The sequence below is a fragment of the Triticum urartu genome, chromosome 4A (genome assembly GCF_056163025.1).
Source record: "Triticum urartu cultivar PI428250 chromosome 4A, HENAU_Tu73, whole genome shotgun sequence".
Lineage (NCBI taxonomy): Eukaryota > Viridiplantae > Streptophyta > Magnoliopsida > Poales > Poaceae > Triticum > Triticum urartu.
The window spans coordinates 474375749-474403585 of record NC_141876.1 but is presented as its reverse complement, the minus strand read 5'-3'; the positions used below and the strand labels follow the sequence as shown (position 1 = coordinate 474403585).

The window sequence follows — 27837 nt, the reverse complement described above, 5'->3', positions numbered from 1 at the left end:
GCTCGACCTTTCGGTCTCTTGTGTTCCGAGGCCATGTCTGTACATGCTAGGCTCGTCAAGTCAACCTAAGTGTTTCGCGTGTGTAAATCTGTCTTACACCCGTTGTATGTGAACGTTAGAATCTATCACACCCGATTATCACGTGGTGCTTAGAAACGAACGAACTGTCGCAACGGTGCACAGTTAGGGGGAACACTTTCTTGAAATTTTAATGAGGGATCATCTTATTTACTACCGTTGTTCTAAGCAAACAAGATGCATAAACATGATAAACATCACATGCAATCAAATAATAGTGACATGATATGGACAATATCATATAGCTCCTTTGATCTCCATCTTGGGGCTCCATGATCATCTTGTCACCGGCATGACACCATGATCTCCATCATCATGATCTCCATCATCGTGTCTTCATGAAGTTGTCTCGCCAACTATTACTTCTACTACTACAGCTAACGGTTAGCAATAAAGTAAAGTAATTACATGACATTTATGTTGACATGCAGGTCATGAATAAATTAAGACAACTCCTATGGCTCCTGCCGGTTGTCATATTCATCGACATGCAAGTCGTGATTCCTATTACAAGAACATGATCAATCTCATACATCACATATATCATTCATCACATCCTTTTGGCCATATCACATCACATAGCATACCCTGCAAAAACAAGTTAGACGTCCTCTAATTGTTGTTTGCATGTTTTACGTGGCTGCTATGGGTTTCTAGCAAGAACGTTTCTTACCTACGCAAAGACCACAACGTGATATGCCAATTGCTATTTACCCTTCAGAAGGACCCTTTTCATCGAATCCGATCCGACTAAAGTGGGAGAGACAGACACCCGCTAGCCACCTTATGCAACTAGTGCATGTCAGTCGGTGGAACCAGTCTCACGTAAGAGTACGTGTAAGGTCGGTCCGGGCCGCTTCATCCCACAATGCCGCCGAATCAAGATTGGACTAGTAACGGTAAGCATATTGAACAAAATCAACGCCCACAACTACTTTGTGTTCTACTCGTGCATAGAAACTACGCATAGACCTAGCTCATGATGCCACTGTTGGGGAACGTAGCATAAATTCAAAATTTTCCTACGTGTCACCAAGATCTATCTATGGAGTCATCTAGCAACGAGGGAGGAGTGGATCTACATACCCTTGTAGATCGCGCGCGGAAGCGTTCAAGAGAACGGGGTTGATGGAGTCGTACTCGTCGTGATCCAAATCACCGATGATCCTAGCGCCGAACGGACGGCACCTCCGCGTTCAACACACGTACGGAGCAGCAACGTCTCCTCCTTATTGATCCAGCAAGGGGGAAGGAGAGGTTGATGGAGATCCAGCAGCACGACGGCGTGGTGGTGGAAGTAGCGGGATTCCAACAGGGCTTCGCCAAGCGCTGCGGGAGGAGGGAGATGTGTCATGGGAGGGAGAGGGAGGCGCCAGGGCTTAGGTATGGTTGCCCTCCCTTCCCCCCACTATATATAGGGCCAAGGGAGAGGGGGGGCGCAGCCTTGGCCCTTCCTCCAAGGAAGGGTGCGGCCAGGGAGGAGTCCCACCTCCCCAAGGCACCTACGAGGTGCCTTCCCCCTTTAGGACTCTTCCTTTCCCTCATCTCTTGGCGCATGGGCCTCTTGGGGCTGGTGCCCTTGGCCCATACAGGCCAAGGCGCACACCCCTACAGCCCATGTGGCCCCCCGGGGTAGGTGGCCCCACCCGGTGGACCCCCGGGACCCTTCCGGTGGTCCCGGTACAATACCGGTGACCCCGAAACTTGTCCCGATGGCTGAAATAGCACTTCCTATATATAATTCTTTACCTCCGGACCATTCCGGAACTCCTCGTGACGTCCGGGGTCTCATCCGGGACTCCGAAAAACTTTCGGGTTACCGCATACTAATATCTCTATAACCCTAGCGTCACCGAACCTTAAGTGTGTAGACCCGACGGGTTCGGGAGACATGCAGACATGACCGAGATGACTCTCCAGTCAATAACCAACAGCGGGATCTGGATACCCATGTTGGCTCCCACATGTTCCATGATGATCTCATCGGATGAACCACGATGTCAAGGACTTAATCAATCCCGTATACAATTCCCTTTGTCTAGAGGTACGATACTTGCCCAAGATTCGATCGTTGGTATCCCGATACCTTGTTCAATCTCGTTATCGGCAAGTCTCTTTACTCGTTTCGTAACACATCATCCCGTGATCAACTCCTTGATCACATTGTGCACATTATGGTGATATCCTACCGAGTGGGTCCAGAGATACCTCTCCGTTTACACGGAGTGACAAATCCCAGTCTCGATTCGTGCCAACCCAACAGACACTTTCGGAGATACCTGTAGTGTACCTTTATAGCCACCCAGTTACGTTGTGACGTTTGGCACACCCAAAGCACTCCTACGGTATCTGGGAGTTGCACAATCTCATGGTCTAAGGAAATGATACTTGACATTAGAAAAGCTTTAGCATATGAACTACATGATCTTGTGCTAGGCTTAGGATTGGGTCTTGTCCATCACATCATTCTCCCAATGATGTGATCCCGTTATCAACGACATCCAATGTCCATGGTCAGGAAACCGTAACCATCTATTGATCAATGAGCTAGTCAACTAGAGGCTTACTAGGGACATGGTGTTGTCTATGTATCCACACATGTATCTGAGTTTCCTATCAATACAATTCTAGCATGGATAATAAACGGTTATCATGAATAAGGAAATATAATAATAACCAATTTATTATTGCCTCTAGGGCATATTTCCAACAAAAGCCTGGATACCGGAATTAGACCCGGCAGACGTAGCCAGTGGGTATCCTAGTCTCAAGGAAGATGGAACCCCTTTTGACCAACAAGACTTTGTTGCTTGTGTCAAGGAGATTCGCCCTCATATAACAATCATTGCCGAAGAAACCAACCTCACCAAGTATCAGCCGGGTTATGATGCAGATAATCAGAAGATGGCAACTCCTTCATATAAAGTGATGGACTTAATCCCGCTGATTCGTAAGCACACTTTCGCCCCTGATATTGATCCATCTGATCTAATTGATGATGAGGCTGAATCCATCGCCGTACGTTGCTTTGACTGGTCCAAACCCAACTTCTAGATGATGGAGGAGGACAAACCGGCAAGGGATGAGTCGCAACCTTCAAGTCAGCCAAGCCAAGATTCATGAACCGGGGCCGGTTTATCATCTGCTGTATGTGAAACTAGAAAAAAAATATCCTTTTGGGCACCAAGCGCCTTGTAATAGGCTAGCTTTAAACTTCTTGTTCTGGTATGCCATCGTGCACATTGTGCTATTTATGATACTTATTTATCCATCATGCGAAGATATGCCATATATGCCTTATGATATTATCAATTTTGAATCTATTCCTACATACAACAGATGAAAAGTGTCCTGGCGGTTTACCGTTGGACGGGTTATAATGCCCCAATATGAATTTATCATGATTTATAACCAAGGTTGGACGAAATCATAATCATATATGATTAAAACTATGTCATACCTGTGATATTTGATCACACTTGTTGGTTTATCAAACCAGTGCAGTAAGGGTGATAGCCCAAAGCTCCGAGTACTGGCAATAATCAGAGATTGCTGGCTTATGAACAAAGCCGGACTGGGTCATTATGCAATAATGAGCTGGGACTTTGTAGATATGATCATGTGGACTTGAACAGCAACGTGTAGCCCCCAAGGGCCGGCTCAGTAAGATGATACCGAGCTGGGACTTTATATAAACTTTATCGAAAATAACATTATATGATGTAACCCTCACCATGTAACCCTCACCATGGGGCTTGAACCCACGTCCACAAGGTTAAGAGCCTTGTGCTTTACCAACTGAGCAATGGACCCTTCAATATAATGGATTTAACTTGTGTACCTTGAATTTTTGACAGGAGCAATTGGTAGCCCCCAAGGGCCGGCTCATTACGATGTGATGAGTTGGGTCTTCAATAAAGCGAGCAAAAAACGACTTTGCATTAGCCCTCAAGTGCCATGGTGCATGCTGGCAGTGACATGGGACTTGCATATTTGATGTAATCTCAACTTGAATAATGTAGCCCCCAAGTGCTGGGTCATAAGCCTGTAGCGACTCGGGACTATTCCTTCCATTGTAGAATAAATCATATCCATTGATAAAATAATAGCCATTGCGCTGAAGCGACTTTGAAAACCTCAATCATAATACTGGTTATTGATAACCATAATAAAAATCCAGCCATATTGGCTATTAAAGATTTGAATAATATAACTCGGTTTGGAAACCGGTTCCTGCAATATAAACCAATATATCCATGCACATATGATACATGCTATGATGATGTAATGATGATGCAATGTATGATGCAACATATGATGATATAACGATGATGCAATGTATGATGCAATATATGATGATGTATGTGTATGTGGCATTGAGCCGATCAAGAGGGATATTCACAGCTATGATTTGAATACGACCAGGAAGCCCCCAAGTGACCATAAGTGTGGCATTGTGCCGATCAAAAGGGATATTCATAGCTATGATTCGAATACGATCAGGAAGCCCCCAAGTGACCATAAGTGTAATGTTGAACAACAAATTCTGACCTGAAAACCCAAGGACTAGAGAACCATACAATTTTAGCGAAGGGACAAGAGAAAAACAAATGAATATCATCTTCCTCAACACCACAAAGTCGAGCAAAAATATCTTATATGAGTGTTGTACCTACCTGCTCTACTGCCTATGGGCAGAGCTCTCCTTACTAGCCTCTAGGCATAAGTTTTTACCCTAGGTGCAATATCTTTATCATTTCAAATCTGAGTAAGCATAGAAGTAACTAGGGGAGAAGCTTGTCTTGGATGCGGAGCTCCTTCGTCAATCAAATTTTGATTACAGAGTTTATAAACGCTTTTAGTAGTACATTTACCTCTAGGAGTAAGTTTCCAGCATAGGACGTCCTTTCCTTGAGTTTGAATAATCGGTGTTTGAATAATAATAGAAGCAACTTGCTCATAAAAAAAGTAGAAACAAATTTTTCATTCCAAGAACTTTATTAGGTAACCAGAGTTCTTTAACATAGGCCGGGAAAGTATATGGTGTAGGCTGAATAACAATGTGGTCATAGATAGTGCTCCATATGGGACAACCCAGAGTACTCCAAATTGAAATATTGCCCTCAACAAGTTGATAGAAGGAGTTAGAATAGAGCATAGGGCAAACTTTGATTACAATAGTCCAAAAGGCTGATTTCGGAACATTTGGTTTGTCTGTCCAAAAGGAAGTGTCAGGAAAGTATTTGGATTTAAGGACTTTGGCAAGATGACAATCAGGATTTCCAGCGAGCCTCCAAACAGCACGGAGAATTGAGCTTCTGTTCATAGCTTGGATATTACGAATGCCCAAACCTCCCTCCATTTTGGGAACAAATATGTCTCTCCAGGCTCTAACACATAAAGATTTAGAGGTAGGTTCATCTCTAACACCAGACCACAAAAAGTTCCTATTGATGGCATTCAACTTAGCAATGAGCTTCTTAGAGAAGAGAATAGCAGACATGTAGTACACAGGGATGGAGGCGAAGACATAATTAAAGGGAGTTAGTCTAGCATCATGGGACATCTTATTAGCTTGTAGCATCTTAATTTGGATCTAAATTTGTCTTCAACAAAATTATGTGTTGCAGCTCTGTCCTTGGCAGGAAGGATTAAGGGGTGTCCAAGATGAATGTAATGTTCATTGATGTCAAGAGCAAGGAAAATGTGCTTAATGCCGTTCTTAATGTGATCAGACACACCTCTATTGAAAATGACACCAGATTTATTCCAACTGGGGATTTGGCCAGAAGCAGCGCACAAATGTTGTAGGATTTGGTTGATGTGATTTGCCTCATTGATAGAAGTCTTCCCACATATTGGAGGATCGTCGGAAAACATAAGAGAGTGTATGGGAGGGCAATTAGGGCCAAGAGAGATACCAGAAAGATGGTTGTTGGCCATGGCTTCTTGAAGGGTTATGGATATGGGTAGCTCATTGATAGCAAGGACGAATATATAAGGAGAGAGAGGACAACCTTGCCTAATACCTATACTGCTATTAAAGTAGCCATATATCTTACCATTAATGATGACAGAGAAAGTAGGAGATGAGATGCAGGCATGAATTAAATCGATGAAATGACCGTGCATAACAACTACAATTAGTAGTGCTCATAACAACCACTACATTAGCATTTTGATGGATGCCCACTATTAAGTGTTTTAGTTGCACATAAACTAAATGGATGATTCGAAGTGTCACGGGCACACCATGCCACTTCGTTCCATATCCCCTCCTCGTCGTGAATGCACACATGGTTTGTTTAAATTCACACATGGTACAACCCCTTCCTCTGCCACATCATACATCAAGCCTCAACCGCCGCCTCCCAACCCTAGTCGACGCCACCATAACTCTCGTCGCCGCCTTGGTCCCCCTCCTCTTCCCCGTCTGGCTACCTCGTCGCTGGCGAGAGGAGTAGGGGATCTCCCGTCTTGTTTTTTTAGCCTTTTGCTTCTCTGAAGACATCGATGAGGTGGATGTGATGATGGCATGCTGGAATAAGGTCTCTCCTTACGTCGATGACGTCCAATCCGTCTCCGCCGAAGGGCTTGTCAGAGTTTGTGTCCCCAAATTTGTTATTTTCCTTTAGATCTTGGCAGTTTGTGTGTCTTTTAAGGAGAGTTTATTAGTTGGCTTTCAGTGTGACGATTTTGACATCTTTTTTTGTTGTTGTGTGGCTTGGTTCAATTTCTCCAACCCTCTGAACTGGTGGTGATGGATTGCAAGCCTGTTTTGTGTGGGGTGATGCTCCAGCTGAAGTTGATTCATCGATAAGGGGCGAGTGGCTATTGCGATCTCCAAAGCCTCGTATAGCGAGGGCGATTGCAGGTGTCACTTTTCTTTGATGATGGGACGGTGCAATTTTCAGTTTTCAGCGGGCGACGTACAATCCGAAAAAGAAGAAGACTAGTATGCTTTTTAATATAAATTTATTTTTTACTGATCGTTCGACGTCTAGTTGTCTATCCATTGTACAGACTTCAGTTTTACTCATATTAATCATATCTAAGATGTCCCTTAACGTGTCTTTATTATTAAAAAAAAGTGGTAGCATCAAACATTTTTCTGCAATGACACACTTTTTACGCCTTGCCTCTTTTAGTGGCTTTTCTTTTTCTCTATTTTGCACGGCACGTGGGAATGCCGGCATGTCTCTTTCAAGTAGGTTTTCCGTATATTTGGGAATTGATGATGCAAAAAACGACAATATATAACAACAGAGAAAAAAATAATAGAGAAAAAATGAGATGGACTAGGGCGCGGCCTCCCTACGTGCTATCAAGTTGGACTCGTCCACGTCATCCTGATCATCCTGCATCACCTCGCGAGCGCGCGCACGCAGTTAGGGTCACACACGGTATGACTAGAACTAGTTGTTGGGGCGCGGCCTCCTGAGTGGAATATGTGCGGTGCCAGGTTGCAAGCGCCCCTTTGGCTGTATTTTTCTCTATTTGCTACCACACATGCATGTATAACTGAGGACCTTATTAATCAATGATCATAAAGTAGGTTGAATCCCTCAATAGTAACCCAAATCATTAGAGCTGAAAGCAGATTCAATTTGGATAAGTAGCAATCAGTTGTATAGCTGGTTAAACCATGCATTATACATTATACATATGCTAGATGGTTCAAAATGAAGGGGACACGGTTTTGATAATGGCATGCATTCTGTCCAAAAGTGGAGGTACAGTTCCTCACAGGGTAAGGTTGAGTTAATGGCTCTGACAGGTGACGGCGGTCGTTGACGATCTATCTACAGGCGATGAATGACAGCTTCTATTAATAAAGTAGAAGACATTGGCAAATAGAGAAGAGAGCTCCCCAGTTACAGACGATCTGTCTAAGCCCTTAAAACTGCAACAACCAGAGGAGCAGCGACGATCAGGCCTCCATCTAAAGTGTCTGAAAATAACATGAACAAAATCCAAATGAGTTCACACTACTTGATGTTTCACAAGTGTTAGCAACAACCAAAAGAAAAATTGGCCCAAAACTTGACTAAACGTCTAGAAAGAAGCATTTCATCCACATCTGAAACTTAAGAAAGATCTCTGACCAAGGCCAATAGCTTCTGATCCTTTCCTTATAAAAAACAATAGGCGTTTTTTAGACATATAAGTGCTGGTTGCTTCTAAGTAATATGCGCCTTTTTTAAGATGCGCACTCAAATGTGTTAGACAATGCTTATTGGTTATCAAGGTAGAGCAATGTTGGCTGATCATGAACCAACCAGGGATAGCTAGAAAAGATGATAAGATCATGAGCTAGCTGTGTGTACATATGAGAGAGATGGTACCTTCATGATCTAGTCGAGCGACCTTGCCTCTCCTGAGATTATTGGTGAGGAACAAAAGTAAGAAATATATCCATCAGTAAAAGGCCCAAACGGCTTCCTCCTATGCAGTATTACACCATTATTATTATTTGTGGGAAAGGTCTAGAGTTATGGTAAATATCTCATGTCTTCTATTCTCATGTAAATAAGAATTATTGTGACCTTGAACCTTAGGCATATTGATAACTCAACTCTTGCTTTTCTGCTTCAGAATATATATAAAGTTGTATGCCTTTATTTGTTAAAATAAAATCAAACTGATTATTTATTGATCATTAACTAATACCTCACTTAGAGATACTACGTATTGTTGCCAAAATCTTATTTTAAATACAACCAAGATGAACAGAAATAAATCTCAACTTACTTTTGGTGGAAACACACTTGTCTAATTGATCATTCCTTGAGACAGTGATCTGCTCAACATATCGCAAGTCGATATGCAACCACATAAGTCAAGCATCGGCATCAAAACAACACGAGGAATGAAATGTTTGATATCTCAAACAGAGAGCAATCAGTACTACAGATCTGTCGCTAACCAGCCTTCCGATGCATGCATATTTGTATAACATTGTCTGCACCATTTATGCTTTTCACGATCCCTCATTGCTGCAACACATATGCTGCTAAGCCAGATCCAACTAAATAAATAATACATGTATCTGTTTGAACTGTCACAACTGACAATAAAATAGACTTTATATGAACCAGCAAAAAGGTACTATTTAGCTAGTTCGGCATAATTTTATCATGTGGTTATAATAACATATTGTAGCTTACTGAGATCATATTTGCATACCAGGGATAACACACAAGAGTTCAACATATGTAAGTAGACCAATTCACACAGAACTCATGTAAACTCTTTTTTCTAGGGTACCAGTCTACTCTTTTGTTAGCACTCCGTGTGTATGTATTAGAATTGCTCATAATAATTCCCGTAGCATTTGCACTAATGCTTTATAAGGGCATTTGGGCTTAGTGACATATATAAAAAAAGTTCAATTCAAAACTAAGAAATCTCACAGCTCTGTACTCCATATTAGTGACAAAAGAAGTGTTTAAAACATTTGATAATGCAACATCCTTACATGATACATTAATTAAATTAAGAGAGAGCAGTAGAATAATACCTTCTCCATTCCCCTGACAAAAAGTGTCCACCAGAATAAAAAAGGCAGTCACTTTCCCTGAGTCCATGCAACCAACATAATTTTGAATTAACCATAACTGGAAGGCGACCAATAGAAACCAGATGAGTTTCATCCACAAGAACTCTCTTGTACCCAAAAAGATCATTCTCTGTTTTAGACTTGTCACTTTTCTCCATAGAATAAATTTGTTAACAGTTTAGAGCACGTCGGTAATTGCTGACTCGGTAATTGCTGACTCAGTGCCTACAAAACAATAGACATCAAGGAAGGAACACTGTTAAATCTGCGATTGCTGCTGGTAAAGGATTAACAAGAGGTAAAAGGAAAAAAACAATAAACGGAGGAAAAAGGATGGAACTGGCGCCCATGTCTTTGCCCCTAGTTGGATGGCACCCCGCCGTCTACCAACCCGACTCGTGCTTCAGTTTAGGAAACCACATCAAGAAACAACAGTAGTTGGAGACACATACCTTTCTTTTGGAATTAGATATTAGAAGCAGTGAAAGCACTTTCCAAAGAAATTAAAATGTAGTTCCTACCCAAACTGCAAGTTGAAGAATATGATTGGTCATTTCAGAACTACGATATTGATCACAAAATTACATCTAATCTCATCCCTCAAAACATATGTAACTGTTCTAAATAATCAGAGAAACATAATAAGGTTTTAATAGTCATATGCCCGCAACCATATCTCACCGTTACTGGCTTTGTGTTTTTGGCCAGGCCTTGGACCTGTAGCTTTTCATTCCCCTGCTATCTGAACTCTAGTTTGCTTCTTTTTGCTGTAATCCTTGAACTTCTGTAACTTGGTGGTTTCATGATAATGGAACCGGGAGGCCTTTCTGATGATCTGCAAAAAAAGTATCTCATAGACCTCAATCGGTCCTAGTAGGTAAAAAAATGCAGAAGATTGAACACGAAAGCGAGAGGAAACTTAAAATGCATATGCGCCATTATAATCCATCCTGATTCGGCACCTACAAACTTGTCGCTGTACCATATATACCCCTACACTGAACCACACATTAGTAGGCGAAGTAACAATCATTCTTTAATTATCTTAACTGAATCAGAATACAAAAAACCTACAAATTCAATGCTCATTAGATAGACATACTCAACAAATTACCAAGAACAGAAATTTAACCCTTGAACCATTACCATATAAACGAGGTAGATGAGATCCATGTCTAGAGTTGTGGACACTAAACAAATCCAATTTTCATCGTGGCGCCCAACATCTAAAAGACGCCAGCTGGTTTTCAGTAGAATATCTCGGTCTTGAACTCTTGATCATGACATTCCACTCTAGCTTAATAGCAAGGTGGTAGTTGCATGGCGCTATCACAATACAAGAGATTTTAAGCGGATATTGAATGACATCCCTGAAAACCAGAACTGTATTTTCTTCAGCACATGTCAAACCCAGAGGGTGGGCTGTTTAGTTCTCTCTGGTTTCTACATGGTTGACGTAATAAACATAATCATCCTCTGTGTGTGCGTGTTAGATGCTGATGCCCAATTCATTCCATCCCTGAAACAAGCTAAATCACGAGTGCTGCAATCCACTGCTCAGACCAAACACGAAGGAGAGAAGGCGCATCTAATCATCAGTTGAGGCGGCATGCACGAGAGGGAAGGGGATCAGGGAGAGGAGTGGAGCAGGAGACCGACCGTCGAGGGGAATGGGGAGCAGATCCGTGGCGGCGCCGACCTCCCATTGGTCCTCGTCACCGGCAACAGCGACCTTCAGGTGACGGGCCGCAGAGGAGGGGAGCACCACGACAACCCATGCCGACGGAGCAGCAGCGCGGCGAAAACCAGCCCTGCTCAAGCCAAGTGCCTCCTCCCGCCTGCATCCGCGCGCGTGTTGGTGGCAGGGGCACGGCCCGACGGTGGCCATGGAGAGAGAAAAGGAGGGGAATGTGGAGGAGAGGGACGACATGGAGGAGAGAGATCTGGAGGACGAGCAACCAGGCAGGTTAGCTTCGTAGAGGAGGAAGGAAGTTGTTTTTTTACCTGATGGAGGTGTTATCGCGAGACGGTTTTACCTCGACACACTAGAAGGGAGACGTAGATGTTGCGAGAAGGCGCTCATGATGCACACGTTATTGTTTTGGACTGGGGTTGGGGCGCGCCCATGGCGTGTCTCTTGAGGGGCAGCTGGGCGGTGCTAGTTAGTGGGTGCACCTTTTACATACATTTTTGTTCTGGTTAGCATGTCTGATGTTGCTGTTAATTAAGCAACTGACATTTGAAGCAGAGAATAGAAGTAGAAATTAATAGATATATACAGAAGAGTGTCATTATGAATCAGGTGGATGTAAACCACATGACTAAGAATAGTAGAGTTTACATAGGCAACGACATAGCTTTTGGATACTCAAAAGCATGAGATAGCAGGGTCCAAAAGTAAATCATCGGTTAATCACGAGCATAATTTAGAGTAATGTGCTAGATTATATTCACACGGGAATTGCGGTGTCTTCGATGGTGGATCTAGAGGCAGTGCACGCGGCGCTTTGAAGTGACCCTAAAATGAAAAGTGCAGATGTCTCCTTCGCGAATGTTGGCACGGTGACAAAACTCAGACCAGCTGGTGGTTATAGTGGCCCTCTTATCAGTTCCTAGCATAATGCGACATTCGATGTGTAGACGGGCATCTGCAAGTCTGACCATGAGTGTGTCATTGTTCGGATCAATGTAGTCCAGCAGGTTGTCTTCGGTATATTGTATCTGAAATTAATGTTACAAGAAAGCATGTGATTTAGATGAATACAGATTGTTGTGCGATATGGAAGATAAGAGTGTTTTTGTGTACCATGTCGTGGCCTGGCTTAGCAAATGTTTTATTGATTGTGCACATGTAGTACTTGATGTCTGGCTCCTTGTGCCAGAACATAGCAAAGAGAGCGTCTACCTGGTGTTCATAGAGCTTAACCTCATTACCCCTGTAATAATGATCTTCAAGCTCTCCGAAATACTGGATCCCACAAGATGTTTCTGCAATCAATTCAATGTAGGTGAGAAGCAAGTTATGTACCGTTTGCAGGAGCTGTAAGTGTGACTGTTTATTTGAGAAAAAAAATTAAGCTATATAACAGCGTAGGCGGGGCGTAGACATGAAGTCATATAAGTTAGGTGAAAATTAATTTTCGAAATGAGACAGGTGGAAGTTCTGAAATATAGAAGATGATGAAAGCAATTTGTAAAGCCTTACATGTTGAAAGTAAACAGTACAAACGAAAAGAAACATTGAGTAAGCAAAAGTAGAAGAGAGCAATGAGCAGCAAAGGAAATAAATGTTGATCTAGCAGATGTAGTGAATAGTTGAAGGCAGTCGATAAAGAAGTATGGTGATACATGGTAGATTATGATCCTATGAGAAATAAGGCATGTGTTCACCACGAATTACGTACTCTGGATGGTCATTCTCTTTACTCTGTTCATTGTATGATACAATATAGCGTTAGAAATATGAAATATGATTTTTCCCACTGGAAATTATGAAGCAGAAGAATGAAGCTATTTACTTCAGAAAAAGAGTAAAATGGAAAGCGGCAGTGATGAATCTGAAACATATTTTGTCACTTATAAAATTTAGCAGAAAGGTACTATGCTATGTTGTCTGAATTAGGCATCAAAAGATAAATTTCAGAAATGAGAAATAACAGCAACAACTTAAGAAAAGAAATACTAGTCACATATAGTAATGTTTCACTGCAGCCTCTAACTAATCGTGAAATGATTCATCAGAAACATCGGATCCATGTTGCTCGAGGCGCTCGTGAGCACCGTGTGTATCTCTCAACGAAATCCGCTGAACATGAACTATCACATTCAATTCCTGGAACATGAGTTCATACTCTTAACTGAATGAAAAGAATAAGAGGCTGTTTGGATTCTGCCGATGCCAAAAAATTGGTGGACGTTTCAGCCGCCCCCGCCTTGCCAATGATTTGGCGGAAAACTGAACGCAGAGGGCTGACGAGCGGTGGGCGAGCCAATTTATCTGCGCCAATCGAAACAAACGCCCATCGCTTGGTCAACACCAATTATTTGGTTGGGCAAGTATAGGAACCAATCCAAATAGAACCTAATATACAGAAAAAAAATATAGTAGTTCTTAGAAGAAGTGTACAACTCTTTAATCGACTACAAGGAGCTCCTACAAAGGAAAAGAATGAAATATAACATCAACCGGTGCTTTAAACATAATACTTCCAGGGAGATATATTACGCAGTTCAATAGAAACTAAAAAAATGAAAAACACGGATTGAATTACCTACGAATCACTGAATACAACATTGATATCTTCAAGGCAGGGCTTCACGTGTTCACACCGCACATACTGTGGTAGCTTATAATCTGTTATAGACCATTCATCTTTCAATGTTTGCACAGTCTATTATGCAAAAGATGATCAAATCTGTATGGTCTTCATAACAACTAATTCACACTTAAAAAATGCTTTTACATGTAAGGGCTGGAAGCAAATGCAGCTGCTAAGCTATGATATGATCCATTCCCCAAAATTGGGGTGAAATTAGTATCACTGTGATGATAATGCTCACAAAGAATCTTTGTCCACCAGATTAATTTTGTAGCTGCTCAACAGAAAGAAATAGGAAAGGAAAAACTATAATAAAACATTTGAACTACAAAGAAGCAATAAATATTTGTGATGGCGTTAACACCTTATTCGAAAAGAGTTGGTATACACTTTGTTTATCTAAACATATTTAGAAATTCAATCATCCATAGAGGAAGATTAAAATTGGTGTACCTGCAAAGAAGCAAATCAACTTGTGGGAGGCGTCAACGTCGTGTCAGCCAAAAACAGCGTCTCCCTTGAGCGACACTGACAACCTCGGCACAGCTTATTGAGTTGGATTTCACAAAGGTTGGAGTGGCTGCTTCGCTCATGCTATTGGAAAATGGGGTTCCTACACAAGAATTGGTGTGTGCGGGACTGCCAACCTACAATTAACCATGATCAGAATAATCCTTTTAACCAAGCGTTGTAATTGAGGACCAAAAGATTCTTATGGTGGGAGTGTTTGCATGCAACATTTGTACTGCAGATCACGAGCATACCTTTGATTTGGTGTTCTGTATATGCATCCGTACACACTGAATGAAATTTAATGTGACCTCATTGTAATCAGTTATAGGTATGAAATGAAAAAATTATATCCAGTTAGCATGCTTCAATGCATCACTGGAACATGAGCATAATTTTTTTGCAAAACAATATCCGACTGCAAAAGCAGTAGCACACTTCTTATGCCGCACTCCCTTGAGACTACCAATGACGGCAACATACATACCATTCCCTAATTAACAACAAATATCAGAGTGATGATCCTTCAGAGAGGAAGGCGGTAACTTTCCTCAACAAATAAAGATAGTGTATGCATGACAAGCAAAAAAATGAAGGTTACAAATGATGCATATTGAATAACAACAGTTTTAGAAGAATCTACAACATCGTTCAACTTGTAAAACATATCAAAATTGACAAATATGTGAAACTGATACCTATTGCTGAGAGCAGATACTATCAAGTATGATTAGCCACAAAGTTCTTGTCTATATAGTAGAATGACATTACAAATCCTGAACTTATAGTATTACTAACTGTTAATTGATGGCAGAAACTTTGAAATATCATTGACCACAAAGCCCTTGGCCGGAGCAAAATGCAAAAGGCGAACATAAAATTCAGTTTGCCTGAAGAAAGGGACCTCATGAGGCTATGGCTTTGTCAGAAGGCCGTTGTGCCTAAATGAAGGTGCATCAAGAAACAAATTTCAGAAATAAGAAGCAAGAGCAACAACTTAAGAAAAACTACATGTTATGTAGAGTAATATTTTCATACAACCTGAGTAGAGAGGTGGCAGCCCAGCACCTGGGGCAGGAAGGAGACGGCGGGCAGGCGAGGGCGAAGGGATACATGAGGAAGTTGGCGCACCTTTGGCACCGCTGGTGCCCAAACTCCGCCGTCTTGCCGTTGTTGCAGGCTGATTGGCGCAGCGCCTCCGACCACTTTTTATCATCCGGTCACCACTAGGCCAGACCACCGCCGCCACTTCCCGCTCCTCCCCTCGGGTTAGACCGAGCAAAGTAACGAGCCCTTACTTATCAAGGAGGACGTCTGCATCCTCTTCATTGGTGGTAATGGCTCCTCGAGCCTCTGAATCTCCTCTTCCTCGCTCACCGAACGGCAGCACCGCACGGGGATTCTCAGGAGGGCGCCTTCTCTGATGGCCGGGGCTGGAGGGGCATGGATGGTGGAGGTGGGTGTGTCGGCGGCGGCAACCCTAGCCGCTAGATGAAAGAGCAAAGGAGAGGCGAGTGGGGATGACAGTGTTTCGCTCGACCACTTGTGTACTATTTTTCTTTTATCCCTTTTATTTTTCTGCCCAACCCATGCGTTGGACGTGGCACGCGTGAGGAGGCCTCATTGAAGCATACCTTAATGGTTTTAATCATAACATCATTGCTCTAAAATTCCAAAAAAGAATATCACAAAGTTGGCTGCTAATGGAGTAACGGTCTACATAAACTTTGTTACAGATAAAAGCTTACGGGTTGAGTGTGACGTGAAGTCTCGCGAGTGCAGAGGAGTAGAGGGGCTCATAGTGAAAAATCAGGGGAATTAACATGGAGAAGGACACCTACTACTGCAAAGTCACTCCGTAAGCAAACCGATCGTAACACCGCTCTTGATGCAGTCCATGTGAATAACTAGGGAGTTAAATCTATAGAGTTACTAAGCTCCTTTGAAATAAGCTCCTCTAGTGAATCGAGGGATGTGAAGAGTACGTGGGCCCCATGTGACAGTGGGCAGGACGTGTTGTGTGGGCTGCTTGATCCCTTGCATGTCTATTTTTCCTGTATACATGGACAGCAAGGTTCCTTGCACGTTTGTTTGTCCAGTCGAGACAAAAAAACCTGGTACCACATACAGCCAATGAAAGAGTCTATAATTGTCTTAAAATTTCATGAACTTTTTCCAAAATGTGAACATTTTTAGTAGACACATGAATAATTTTTAAATTGTACGTATTTGTTAAATATGTGAACACATTCAAAGCAATACATGAACACGGTTTGTAATTATACAAACATTTTTCAAAACTGCAGACATGTTTAAATCATGAATACTTTTGAATTTATGATCAGTTTTAAAATGTGCGAAAATATCATGCAAACACTTTATAAAATGTCATGAATATATTTTAAAATGTACGAAAATATTTAAAAGAAACAATGTGTACATTTTTTTTAAATGTCAAGAACATTTTCTAAAATACCTTTCGAAATTACTTACACATTTAGTTATTTTTAAAACTTAAGTAAAAAAGCAACACAAATAGAAATGAAAAGAAAAAGCTAGCCAACCTATATTAATGGGTCGCCCCAATATATAAATTAGCAGGCAGGGCAAGGCTATCGGACTCTAAGAATCCTATAGCAACCCGACGCCGGTCCGCAATGCACTGCGGGGTGCGGAAGGGAGATGGGAGAGGGGGGGTGGATGGGATGACATGGTCAATATTCTTTGTGTTCGATGCTTGTGTGAATTTCATCAGAAACACATGTCATATGTAACTAACGTTGTCTTTCCCCTCACGTTTAAACTCTGACTTCAGCAAAAATCATTGCAAGGGGAAACACCGAGTCTAGCATAATTAATGCATGCAACCTGTAAGTGCATCTAGTGCCACCCTAGTTGGTTTTGGAGTATTGACGACAAACCTAATTGAGGGACTAATGTGTTTGTGAGAATTGCAGGATAACATAGGTAGAAGTCCATCATTGATTCGGTTTTTCCACCAGAGATGACCCCTAAAAATGTAAGAAGACATTGAAGTCAAAGGTGGTATGTGAAGACATTCACATTGAAGACTATGACAAAAGAAGACATCGCATGAAGACTACGGAGCGCGAAGACTTAGTTCTTTCGTCGTTCTTTTTCTTCTTTGTTGAGTCATAGGAACCACCGTACTGTTAAGTGGGGTCCAAGTGAACCAGTCAGAATGACTGAAGTGATGCTTAACCAAAATCCTATGTCTTCGAGTGAAGACTATGAGAGCAAATCTTGTCCAGAGTTGGATAAGTCAGCTTTGCTTGTAGCTCAAGTAAAGTTGCCGTGTGTGTTTGAAATCTGACCGTTGGAACACGTGTCAGTTCCTTAGTGACCAAGGGTCATTTCGGACAAATCAGGTCGGGTTGCCTAGTGGCTATAAATAGCCCACCCCCTACAACCATAAACGGTTGGCTGCTCAGAGTTAGTGCACGGCTTTTGTCGTTTGAGAGCAACCCACCTCGAAGCCTTTGAGAGAGAATTCCTTGCGAGGATAAAGCCCTAAACACCCGGAGCCAAAGAGTGTTAGGCATCACTTAAGTCTTCCTGTCTATGTGATCTGAAGACTTATTACACTTGAGGACTGTGAATCCTCCAGCCGGTTAGGCGTCGCGTTCTGAGCATCCAAGAGTCATTCTGGATCGCCGGTGAACGAAGTCTGTGAAGGTTTGGAAGTCTACCTTGAAGACTTACCAGAGTGATTGTGTCGGGGGTTAGGTGCGACATATGCCAAAGGATGGCTTATCATGGTGGGGGCGAGTAGAACGTCGCCGGTGCCTGGAAACGAGATGAGGCGAAGACATGCACGCCGGCGAATCTTACCTAGCTTCAGGGCTCTCCGGGGAGATAATACCCCTACTGCTGCTCTGCGGGGTCTCCGCATGATCACTATGGCAAAGTGTCTACACGGTTGCTCCTTGAGCTGTTTCCTGGAGGTAGGAGAGGGCAAGGCTAGCTCCCTCCCTCCTATATGATCTGGTCTAGAGCTAATGGGTTCCAACCCTTTGCATGGGTGCCCTGGGGGGTTTATATAGGCCTACCCCCCAGGGGTACAATGGTAATCCGGCTGGACGTGGGCCCAGCCGTCAGCGCCTCTGGCCTCCGTCTTCCCCGCCGACCGCTGGGGCCCGCCGACTGGTGGGCCCCGCCGACTGGCCTGGTACGGAGCCGACAGGCCGCGTCCGCCGCGGGCGGGTCTTGCCGGCTGCTGATTACTGTAGCTGTGCTTCTGATGACGCGGGCTTGATCATGGGGTCGTGGCAACGGCCCCGCCGCCTGGCGGGCGATCACTATTGCCACTCTCCATCACATCTTGATTAATGGCTCGTGGGCCCCGGGGGAGGGCTCGGCTGACTCCCCGGGGCCGACTCCTGATGGGTCCGACTGGTGGTCCTCTTGCCATCTCCTGGGGTCTCACTGACTGGTGGGACCCGCTGCCTCTGGGCCGTACAAACAAGCCGTCGTGGGTGCAGGATTAGGTCCTGCGGTGCTGATGTCAGGGCCGGCATGGCAACAGTGCCACGCCGCACGGAGATCTTCCGGGGTACGGCATGCTGTGGCCATGCCTGCCCTTGGTAAGGGGTGGGAGTGGGCTTCATTGTTGCCACTCCCCTGCACCGTCCCACTTGGTGAGGTCGTGGGGTTTGTTGGAGTCGCAGGCTGACTCCCCAAAAGCCGGCTTCTCTGGAAGTCGCCAGTCAGGAGTCGGCTTTCCCTGAAGTCGTCCCTGGGACTCGGCCGTAAGTGGTCAGTCGGCCATCTTGCCATTGACTTCTTGAAGGCGGCTCTTCGTCCTGGGGTCTTGAGGGGCGTAGCCTGCCCCGATGTCTTGAAAGGTTCTGGGGCTCGGGTTGGCCTACCCGTGGCCCATTACTCCGACAGTAGTCCCCGAAGCTGATGAGGCGCCGCGGACGATCGGCCGAGAAGCCTCAGCAGTTTCTCTTTCTGGGTGCTTAACACATGGTCTTTGATTGACTTCTGCCGGGCCGACTAGAAGGAGTCGGACTCGCTCAATTCGGACTCTCTAAATTCCGACTCGCACAATATTTCGAACATCGCGGCGGGATCCAAGTAGCGTGCTAGCTAAGCCTCCAGGCCGCCGCCCGTTCTAGGCCTGTCATGCGATGACACATGGCTGGGCCATCCTGCCAGCCTACGCGCGCGACGGGACAGGCCCATAGGCAGGGCCCGCCACTACCGCGCCTCAACGCCCGAGCGGATCCACTGCGGCCCCGGCGGACGGTTGGGATTCCCGTGGAGTTACTGCGCGCAGTAACTTTGTCGTGGAACGTGGGGGTCGTGGGGCCGTGGGCGCAGTAAATCCCACGACCACCCCCTCGGCTTCGCAGCCCACGAGGCTATAAGTAGGGGAAAGAGGGGGGCACGCGTGCCCCTCCTTCCCACCACTCCTCGCTCTCTTCCTTCTCACTGCTCCTCCTTCTTCTTCTTCTTCTTCGCTCCGCCGCGCGCCCAAGCTCCGGCGAACGCCGCGGCGATCAGCTCGCGATGAGTTCTTCCTCTGCCGCCGCGCCTCCCCCGGTGCGCTCCGGCACTTGGGACGGTTCCGAAGTTCACGACGACCACATCGAGTTCCTCCGCAGGACTCGTCGGCTCCCCAGCGAGGATCACGTGTGGGTGCGCCTTGCGCTGAAGGGGGAGATTTCCCCCGCGCCGCAGGAGGGCGAGCGGGTCATCTTCCGCTCGCACTGCTTGCGCGGGTTGGGGCTGCCGGCGAGCAGTTTCTTCCGATCCTTTCTGGAGTTCTACGGCCTCCAGCCGCACCACCTCACCTCAACACAGTGGTGCTGCTGTCCGCCTTCGTGGCCTTGTGCGAAGGCTTCCTCGGAGTCCTCCCCACCCTCGAGCTCTGGGGGAGTTCTTCTTCTCCAAGCTCGGCACCCAGGCTGCAGGCGTGCCGGCTCAATGTGGCGCTTTCATCGCCGTGCGAAGGTCGGGGGCCGACAACCCCTTCCCCTCCATTTCGCTGATAAAGTCGGTGAAGATGTGGCAGAGATCGTACTTCTACGTCAGGAGCATCTCCGCGAGGGGCGACTGGGTCAACCTGCCAGCTTTCGAAGCCGGCCCGTCGGCTGGGAGACTGCCCAACTGGTCGTACCGGGCCAAGTTGCTGACGCCTGCGGGAGCCGGCGCCATCGCGCGACTCCGAGTGCTGACGCAGTCGGAGGGCTTGACTGGTCCAGACCTGTTGGCCGCCTTCGTGGCGCGCCAAGTTCTCTCACTCCAAGGCCGCCCCCATATGATATGCCAAATGAGCGGGCACCGCGACCCGAGTCGGATGTGCACCAAGGACATGCCACACGAGGAGGTGGCCTTCATGGTGAACTACCTCTCGGACAGCAAGCTCCTGGAGGATTGGCTGTTCGGCAAGGAGCCGTACTCCCGCGCCAACCCCCCGCCCGTGGTGAGTTGCCTTTCCTTTCTTTCTTTGGATTGTCCTTTTTCTCGCCGAGTTTGTTTTGACCAGTCGGCTTTGGTCAGAATCCCCTCCTTCACCCGCCAGCTGGCACCTCGGGGCCGGCCCGCGAGTTCCTCGCCGACCGGGGGGAGAGCGACGTCGACGACCCGATCTGGGGGCGGCGGCTCTGGAGGACGACGCCGAGGGAGGAGGAGGAGCAGCAGGCGACTTCAGGCCTTCAGCCACTTTCGCCGACTGGCCTGACGACGACGCCGAGGGAGAAGTTGCCCCCCGCCATCGGCCAGGAGCCAGCCAGCCTGGCGCGGGCTCTTCTGCCGCGCCAGGTGCTCCAGGCGGCGGGAAGAAGCGCAGGGCCGTGCCGACCTTGTTCGGCAGTCGGCCGAAGAAACCCAAGGGTTCGGCTGCGGCGACCCGGCGGGACGAGGCAGCTGCGAAGGCCATCCGCTTTCGTAAGGAAGTGAAGAAGCCGCCATTGGTCTCCGCGTGAGTATTCTGTCTCAATGCTTTATTCTTTCTTTGTGGCTTTGTCTGAGTCTTTGCTTGCTCCCCTTGCTTCAGGGCTCCCCTCACTCTTGAGAGGGTCACCGCCGCCTCCGTCATGGGGTCAGCGGAGATGTCCGCCACCACTCAATGGATTGACCCCGCTGCTGACCTCCGGGAGGCGACAGAGCGGAATGCGCAGGAGAAGCGCAACGAAGAAGAGGCCGTTCGCCTGGAGAAGGCGGAGGCCGATAGGGCGGAGGCCTCCGCCAAGAAAAAACTGGCGGAGGCCGAAGCCACCGCCGCGATGAAGCGACAGGCTGAGGAGGCCGCACGCCGCCAATCGGCGGTGTTCGTCACCCTGCTAAACTCTGTGCCGCCGCCTCCGGAGTTCACGGGGCAGACTGGGGAAACCGGCGGCGAGAACCCTGTCGTGGAGAGGGAAGGCGGCGACCCCTCTATGCCGGACGTGATCGTTCCGCCGCCGCCTCCGCCGCCGTCTGAGAGTGCACAAGGCAAGCAGCCAGCGGACCCTCCGGTGCCGTCGACTGAAGACGAGGCCGTGGCGAGGTTACTCCTCCAAGTCGGCTCGCCGACGCGCCGCCGTCTGGAGAAGGCGACTTCGGCACCCCGCCCCCTGGAGGCCGGCACCGCCAGCTCGGTGATCCCAGACGCCGAAGCAACGAGCGCCGCGCCCATTGGGTGGGTGCGACGAGGCGGCACGGGGCCGCTGAACCATGCGCTTCTAGACGTCGAGGCGAAGCTTCGTGCTGAGGGCGACGCTCTCCAGAATTGCACCAAGGCGTACCTGGCGTCGCGGGCAGCCGTCCGGGTATGTTTTTTCCTTTGGTCCTTATTTCCTTGTTCCTCTCTGTGGGGGCGCGCCAGCGCACCCACTGGGTGTAGTCCTCGAGTTTCGGGCTGGCTGCTGAGCAGGCGGCCCGGAACTCCAATTGATGAACTCTGGGTATTAATTTTTTGTCCGAAACGCTTGACGCAGGATTACCACAACCTCCGCGTCACTGCCTTCAACCGTAATGTTGAAGAGCTGGGCAAGCGAACCGCCGATTTGTCGGAGAGCCGGAGTAAGTACTTTTTTCTTCTTTGCGGGGGCACGTTGGCGCACCCGCGGGCTGTAGTCCCCGGGATCCGGGCCGACTACTGAGTAGTCGGGCCGGATCTCCCGGTGATCTTCTTTATTGATGACTTAACGCCTTCTTTCTTCCTTCTTTTCAGGAGCCAACGCTGCTCTTCAACAGCAGCTGAGCGAAGCCAACTCCGCATTGCGCGCCAAAGGGGAGGAGTGCAGCAAGCTCACCACAGAGCGCGATCTGCTGGCCACTCAATTGGCAGAGCAGAAGGAGCTGCTTGCGAAGACGTAGAGGGAGGCAGAAGAGACGGAAACTGCCCTCCTGGCCAAGTTCGCGAGCGAGCGCTCCTCCTGGTCTGACAAGGAGGCGATGCTGGCCTCCGGCTTCCATGAGATTGAAGACATCGTTGATGGTGAGTTTCTTTACTTTCTTTCTTCGAGCTGCCGATTATAAGTCGTGCCGACTCCTGGTTTTTGACTTGCTTCTTCATTTCTTCCATCTTGGTAGACTTCTTTCCTAGGCACTCGCAGGCCGCCATCCAAGCCGTCGAGGCTGACCGTGAAGGTCGGAGGGCGGAGGGCGTAGAGATCGCCACCGACGCCCCCCGAACCCTTGACGAGCACATCCTGAGCATCGAGGCTTGCCTTCGGCCGACTCACCGAATGCTGCGCCGGCTTCAGCGTGTCGGTGCCCAGGCGATTGCCGCCCTGTGGCTGGACATGCAGGCTCCGCACACCCCCAGCCTGACGGCCGACTGGCTAGAGGTCGCGGCTGGTCGTCTTGAGGCCTGGAAGGGTTCTTCGGCCCGAGCTGGAGCGCGCCGGGCCTTGGAGTTCGTCAAGGCGTGGTATCCGGGGCTGGATCGAGACCGGCTGGCCACACTTCGGTCGGAGGCCCAGCCGGAGCTGGTAGCTGTGGAAGACGCCCTCGTCAAGCGTGCTGCGGCGATCGCCGAGTACACCGACACCAGCATCTTCGTCCTCGAGCGGTCTGAAGACAGCGAGGAGGTACCGCCGGAGTGGTTTGGGATGAACCCAGACTACGGCGAGGACTCGGCGGAGGTGATTGGCTCCAGCGTCGAGGAGGAAGGCGAGGCGGAGGACGGAGGCGAGACGGAGGCACCAGAAGACGGAGCAGACGACCAGCCTCAGCTCGACCGTGCCTCCAGCAACGAGCCGCGTGCGACCGAGTCGACTGCCGCCGGAGGCGATCAAGCCGAGACTACCCAGCCGGCCGCCCCGACGCCTGACGCTGCCGCCTCCTCCGACCCTCCGAATCCGTCTGCTGCTTCCTAAGCTGCTGCTTTATCTTTATTTTATCTTCTTCAATAGTCTTTGAAGAACTTGTTAATTCGCACAATTCCACCCGTGGGGTGTATTTTGAACTTGTGCTCGAAGATTCGGCCAAGGGCCTACGTTATGTAAATATATTTATCCGAGTTCTATCTTTTCTTGCTCATTGCTCTTTTGGCTTTTTTCCTTTGCCGCTTTCTCTTAGTTGCCTGCCTTGCCAATCGGACAGCCGCTCTGCGGACTGCCGCTGGATCAAATTCTTGGCTACTTTGGGAAGGCAAGTACTTAGCCGTTTTTAAGAGTTTTTGAGCAAGTTGAATAGAAGGCGGCAATCCGACTATTCGAGAGTTGGTTTGTGAAAAAAGGCTGGAAGCCGTCTTGAGCTATGTTTTATGCTTTGAGTCCTTAGCCATTTTTCATGCGAATGCCCATTCTACCTTACTTCTGCCCACCGTACAGTCGCTCTGCGAGCTGCGGATTCTAACAGGAGACGGTTTAGGCATTTACACACTACTTGTCTGACTGCAGGAAGCATTTCAGAGTGCAAGGCGGCAAGTCCCCGGGTCGACTTGTCGAGCCCGGTGCCAAACGGCATAAAAAAGAGTAACATACTTGTAGGCATAATTTTTCATACAGACAAAAGAGGGCAGTCCCCGAGCTCGTCTCGGGGGGCCCGAAGTCTTGGTACTTTAATACAAAAGGTAGCGTGGTACATACTACATCAACTGTAAAATCTTCGGAGGAGATTTGCATTCCATGGCCGCTTTGTCTCCTTGCCGGAGTCATCCCTCTTGCGTGCTCGGGGCTTCTGAGCGTCAATCAGGTAGTAGGAGTCGTTGCCCAGTACTTTGCTGATGATGAAAGGACCTTCCCAAGGCGCCGACAACTTGTGCTGGCCGGCTGTTCGCTAGATCAGCTGGAGCACAAGGTCGCCTTCTTCGAAAGATCTTGGCTTGACCTTCCTGTTGTGGTATCGGCGCAGGCTCTGCTGGTAGATGCTGGACCGGCTGAGTGCCAACAGCCGGCCCTCTTCCAGCAGATTGACGCCGTCTTGTCGTGCTTCTTCCGCTTCCTCCTAGGTGTACATGGTGACTCGTGGGTGTCGGCGTTCTGGGAACGGGGGTCCCCAGACTTGCCTGCCTGCGGCCTGCGGCGTGGCTCAAAGGGGGGCCCAGCACGACCCATCTTCATCAACACAGACCCAAGACCCTCGCGAGGGGCCAAGCCTCGCGGGGCGGACGACACGGAGCTTCCTCAGGCACGGCCTCACCAGGCTGGCTCGCGAGGAGGCGGAGAGATCAAGGAGGGGTACCTCACGAGGTGCCCGTGACGCAAGCCATGACGACCAAGTGCGCCAGGCGGGCGCCAGCCCGCGCAGTGTCCTCCTTTCCCCTTTGGTGCAAAGGGGGCAAGCGCAGCCGCGGAGTACCGAGGCATCAGGCAAAGGTTGCCATTTCGGTGCAACAAGACCAAGACCAAGAGGACTGCAAGATGGAGGTCATCGTGGAGCCCAAGACGGCGTCACCACCAGAGCTTTGTGCAGGCGAGGACCAACTTTAGTCAGGATAAGTGTACCAGATGTTCCCTTCAAAATGGCCAATTGTTGGCGCCCTTCCCGCTCAATATTTGGGAAGAGGCCCAGGGCCTTTTCCTATAAATAGGACTAGCCACCCACAGGGTAGAGGAGAGAGGGAAAATCGGATCGAGTAACATCACACAGAAGAGAGAGAGAAGGGTGACTGAACTCCTCCTAGCAGTTCATCCCCACAGCCAAGAACAGACCCTCGTGAGGCTGTTCTTCCTTGTATTGCTCATCATCATTAGCCCAAGAGGCAATCCACCACACCACACACTGAAGTGGGGTATTACACCACAACGGTGGCCCGAACCAGTATAAACCCTGTGTCTCTTGTGTTGTTCTTTCCATAGCTTAGATCTTAGCAAGGCGGAAGGGTGCAGGTAGGTAGGAGGCGAAATCTCCGCGCGCACCCCAGTGTTCGAACCTCGAGGGTCTGCCGGAACCTGAAATCCGACATTTGGCGCGCCAGGTAGGGGAGCGCCGGAATTCATCTTCCACCACCCCGTTCTCCTCCAACCATCGCGCCCATGTCTGACGCTTGTCGGGCCCGCGCCGAGCGCCGAGCCACTCTCGCTTCCCGCGTCGCCCAGACGGCTCCTGTCGGCGGGCGTCCTCGCTGTTCCCCGTCACCTGCCGTCAACGCCGCCACCGGCCCGGCGGGGGACGAGCAGCAAGCATCGTCTCAGCATCCGTCAGTGCGGCAAGACGGCCGCATCGCTCCTCCTTCGCTCACCCTAGCTGGTTCTTCATCCCGTGCGCTCCGCGCACCCATGGAGGCTCGAGCTGCGCTCATCGCGGAAAACGAGCTCCTGCGCTACTGTCCCGTCGACGACGTCTACGAAGAATGGCTCGACCGCGTCGCCGAGCTCGTCCGTGCCGCAGGGGGCTCTCCTGCGTCGTCCATTCCGCTGCACCGCACCCCGCCCCGCGCGGGCGACGAGGCTCCGGCGGCGCCCCGGCCGCCTCCTCCTCAAGAAGGCGCCATGGCTTCAAGGCGCGTGGCCCCTGGGCAGAACCCGCTCCGTCAGGTGCCAGCGCGGCAAGAGCAGAGTTCTCAAGAAGTCCCTCGCCTGAAAGAAGCTGCCCGGGCGCTCCCTGCTCCAGCACGTTGCGACCATGCTCCTGCTCCCGCACGCCAAGACCCCGCGCTGCTCCCAGCTGCAGCGCGTGGGGACATGCAAGACCAAGCTGTCAGTCACCCAAGGCCTCCCGTGGCCACAGCAAGCTGCCGTGCCTTCACCACCGAGCTACGCAGCGTCGCGTGGCCCGGCAAGTTCAAGCCAGACCTGCCTCCTCGTTACGACGGCACGGCCGACCCTGCGGAGTTCCTCCAGCTCTATGAGCTAGGCATCGAAGCTGCCAACGGAGACGAGAAGGTCATGGCGAACTGGTTTCCCATGGCGCTCAAGGACGGGGCCCGCACCTGGCTCCTGAACCTGGCTCCAGGCACGATCTCCTCCTGGGACGAGATGCGCACCCGCTTCATCGCCAACTTCCAAGGTACGAAGGCCGTTTGAGCGTCAAGGGGGACTCCTGAGCATCGCGACTCAGGAGCCTAACTGGTCATGTAGCCCCTCACTCCTTAGTTCCGAAAGGCTAACGGCGGTTGAGGTATGCGCGCGGCCGGGCTCTGCAGACATAAAACGGTAGATCCACCCACATCATACCTCCCTACTTGTTGTTCGTGCGCCAAGGGGGACTCCTGAGCATCGCAACTCAGGAGCCTAACTTGTCACGTAGCCCCTCACTCCTTGGTCCGGTCCTGGTTTCTGGTCGGGGCTAACGGCGGCTGAGGTATGCGCGGGGCCGGGCTCTGCCGGCGTAGAACATAAGCAAGTAGGAAGGAAAAGCGTAAATCTCAAGGAATTCAAAAGCAAATATTACAGTCCACAATGTTATCTCAATGCCAAATGCAAGTTTAAATGCCTCCCCGAGGCATGATACATGTGCAGGAATTAAAGGCAGGACAGGAGCCACAACGGAGTCACTTGTCGGCGGTGGAGCAGCGCGGAGTGGGTTCGCCTCATGGAGTAGTGGGGTCGGCAGCGCCTTGCTTCGGCTTGGTGCTGAAGGCCCGAAACTTCCCCAGCAGAGCCTCCGCGCGACCCTTCATGGCCTCGGTAGCGGCAGCGGCACGCTCGCCGCTTACTGGCTCCAGCAGGCTGTCGAGGTCGACGCCAGGATCGCGAAGGTAGGTGTGGGTGAGGACCCGCGTCAGCGCTGCAGAAGATAGGACATGCGCCTCGGCCTTGGCCGTGGGGCCAAGGCCAAGGGAGACATCTTCAAGAGCACGAACCAGGAAGGGAAGCAGCTTGGCGGGGCCGTCCTCGGCGCCAGCTAGCGGGCTCTCCAGGCCGCTGTCGTAAAGCGTCCTCAGCGAGGAGCGAGCCTTCGCCTCCATCTCCGTGAAGGCCACGTGGTCCTCGACAAGAACCAGGGCCTTGTTGTCCAGCTCTGGCCACG

General features: G+C 48.8%; 1 long non-coding RNA gene and 1 pseudogene across 9 annotated transcripts; one reads left to right on the top strand and one right to left on the bottom strand.

Annotated features, from left to right (window-relative positions):
- The first annotated feature begins 6395 nt into the window (after positions 1–6395).
- LOC147976213 (uncharacterized) lies at positions 6396–7145 on the top strand (annotated as a pseudogene).
- Positions 7146–7662: 517 nt separating this feature from the next.
- Positions 7663–15984, bottom strand: LOC125552156 (uncharacterized). Of its 9 annotated transcripts, none has more exons than XR_015601389.1 (10): positions 15508–15984; positions 14721–15407; positions 14410–14603; positions 13909–13991; positions 12444–13718; positions 10319–12358; positions 10090–10163; positions 9599–9862; positions 8424–8878; positions 7663–8029 (listed from the first exon to the last, which is right to left on the bottom strand). It is a non-coding gene; the product is annotated as an uncharacterized LOC125552156 (long non-coding RNA). The 9 variants fall into 9 exon arrangements; XR_007303450.2 differs by having other exon boundaries at positions 8424–9074; positions 15508–15982; XR_015601388.1 differs by having other exon boundaries at positions 8424–9862; positions 10319–11007; positions 11297–12358; positions 15508–15982.
- Between the last annotated feature and the right edge of the window lie 11853 nt (positions 15985–27837).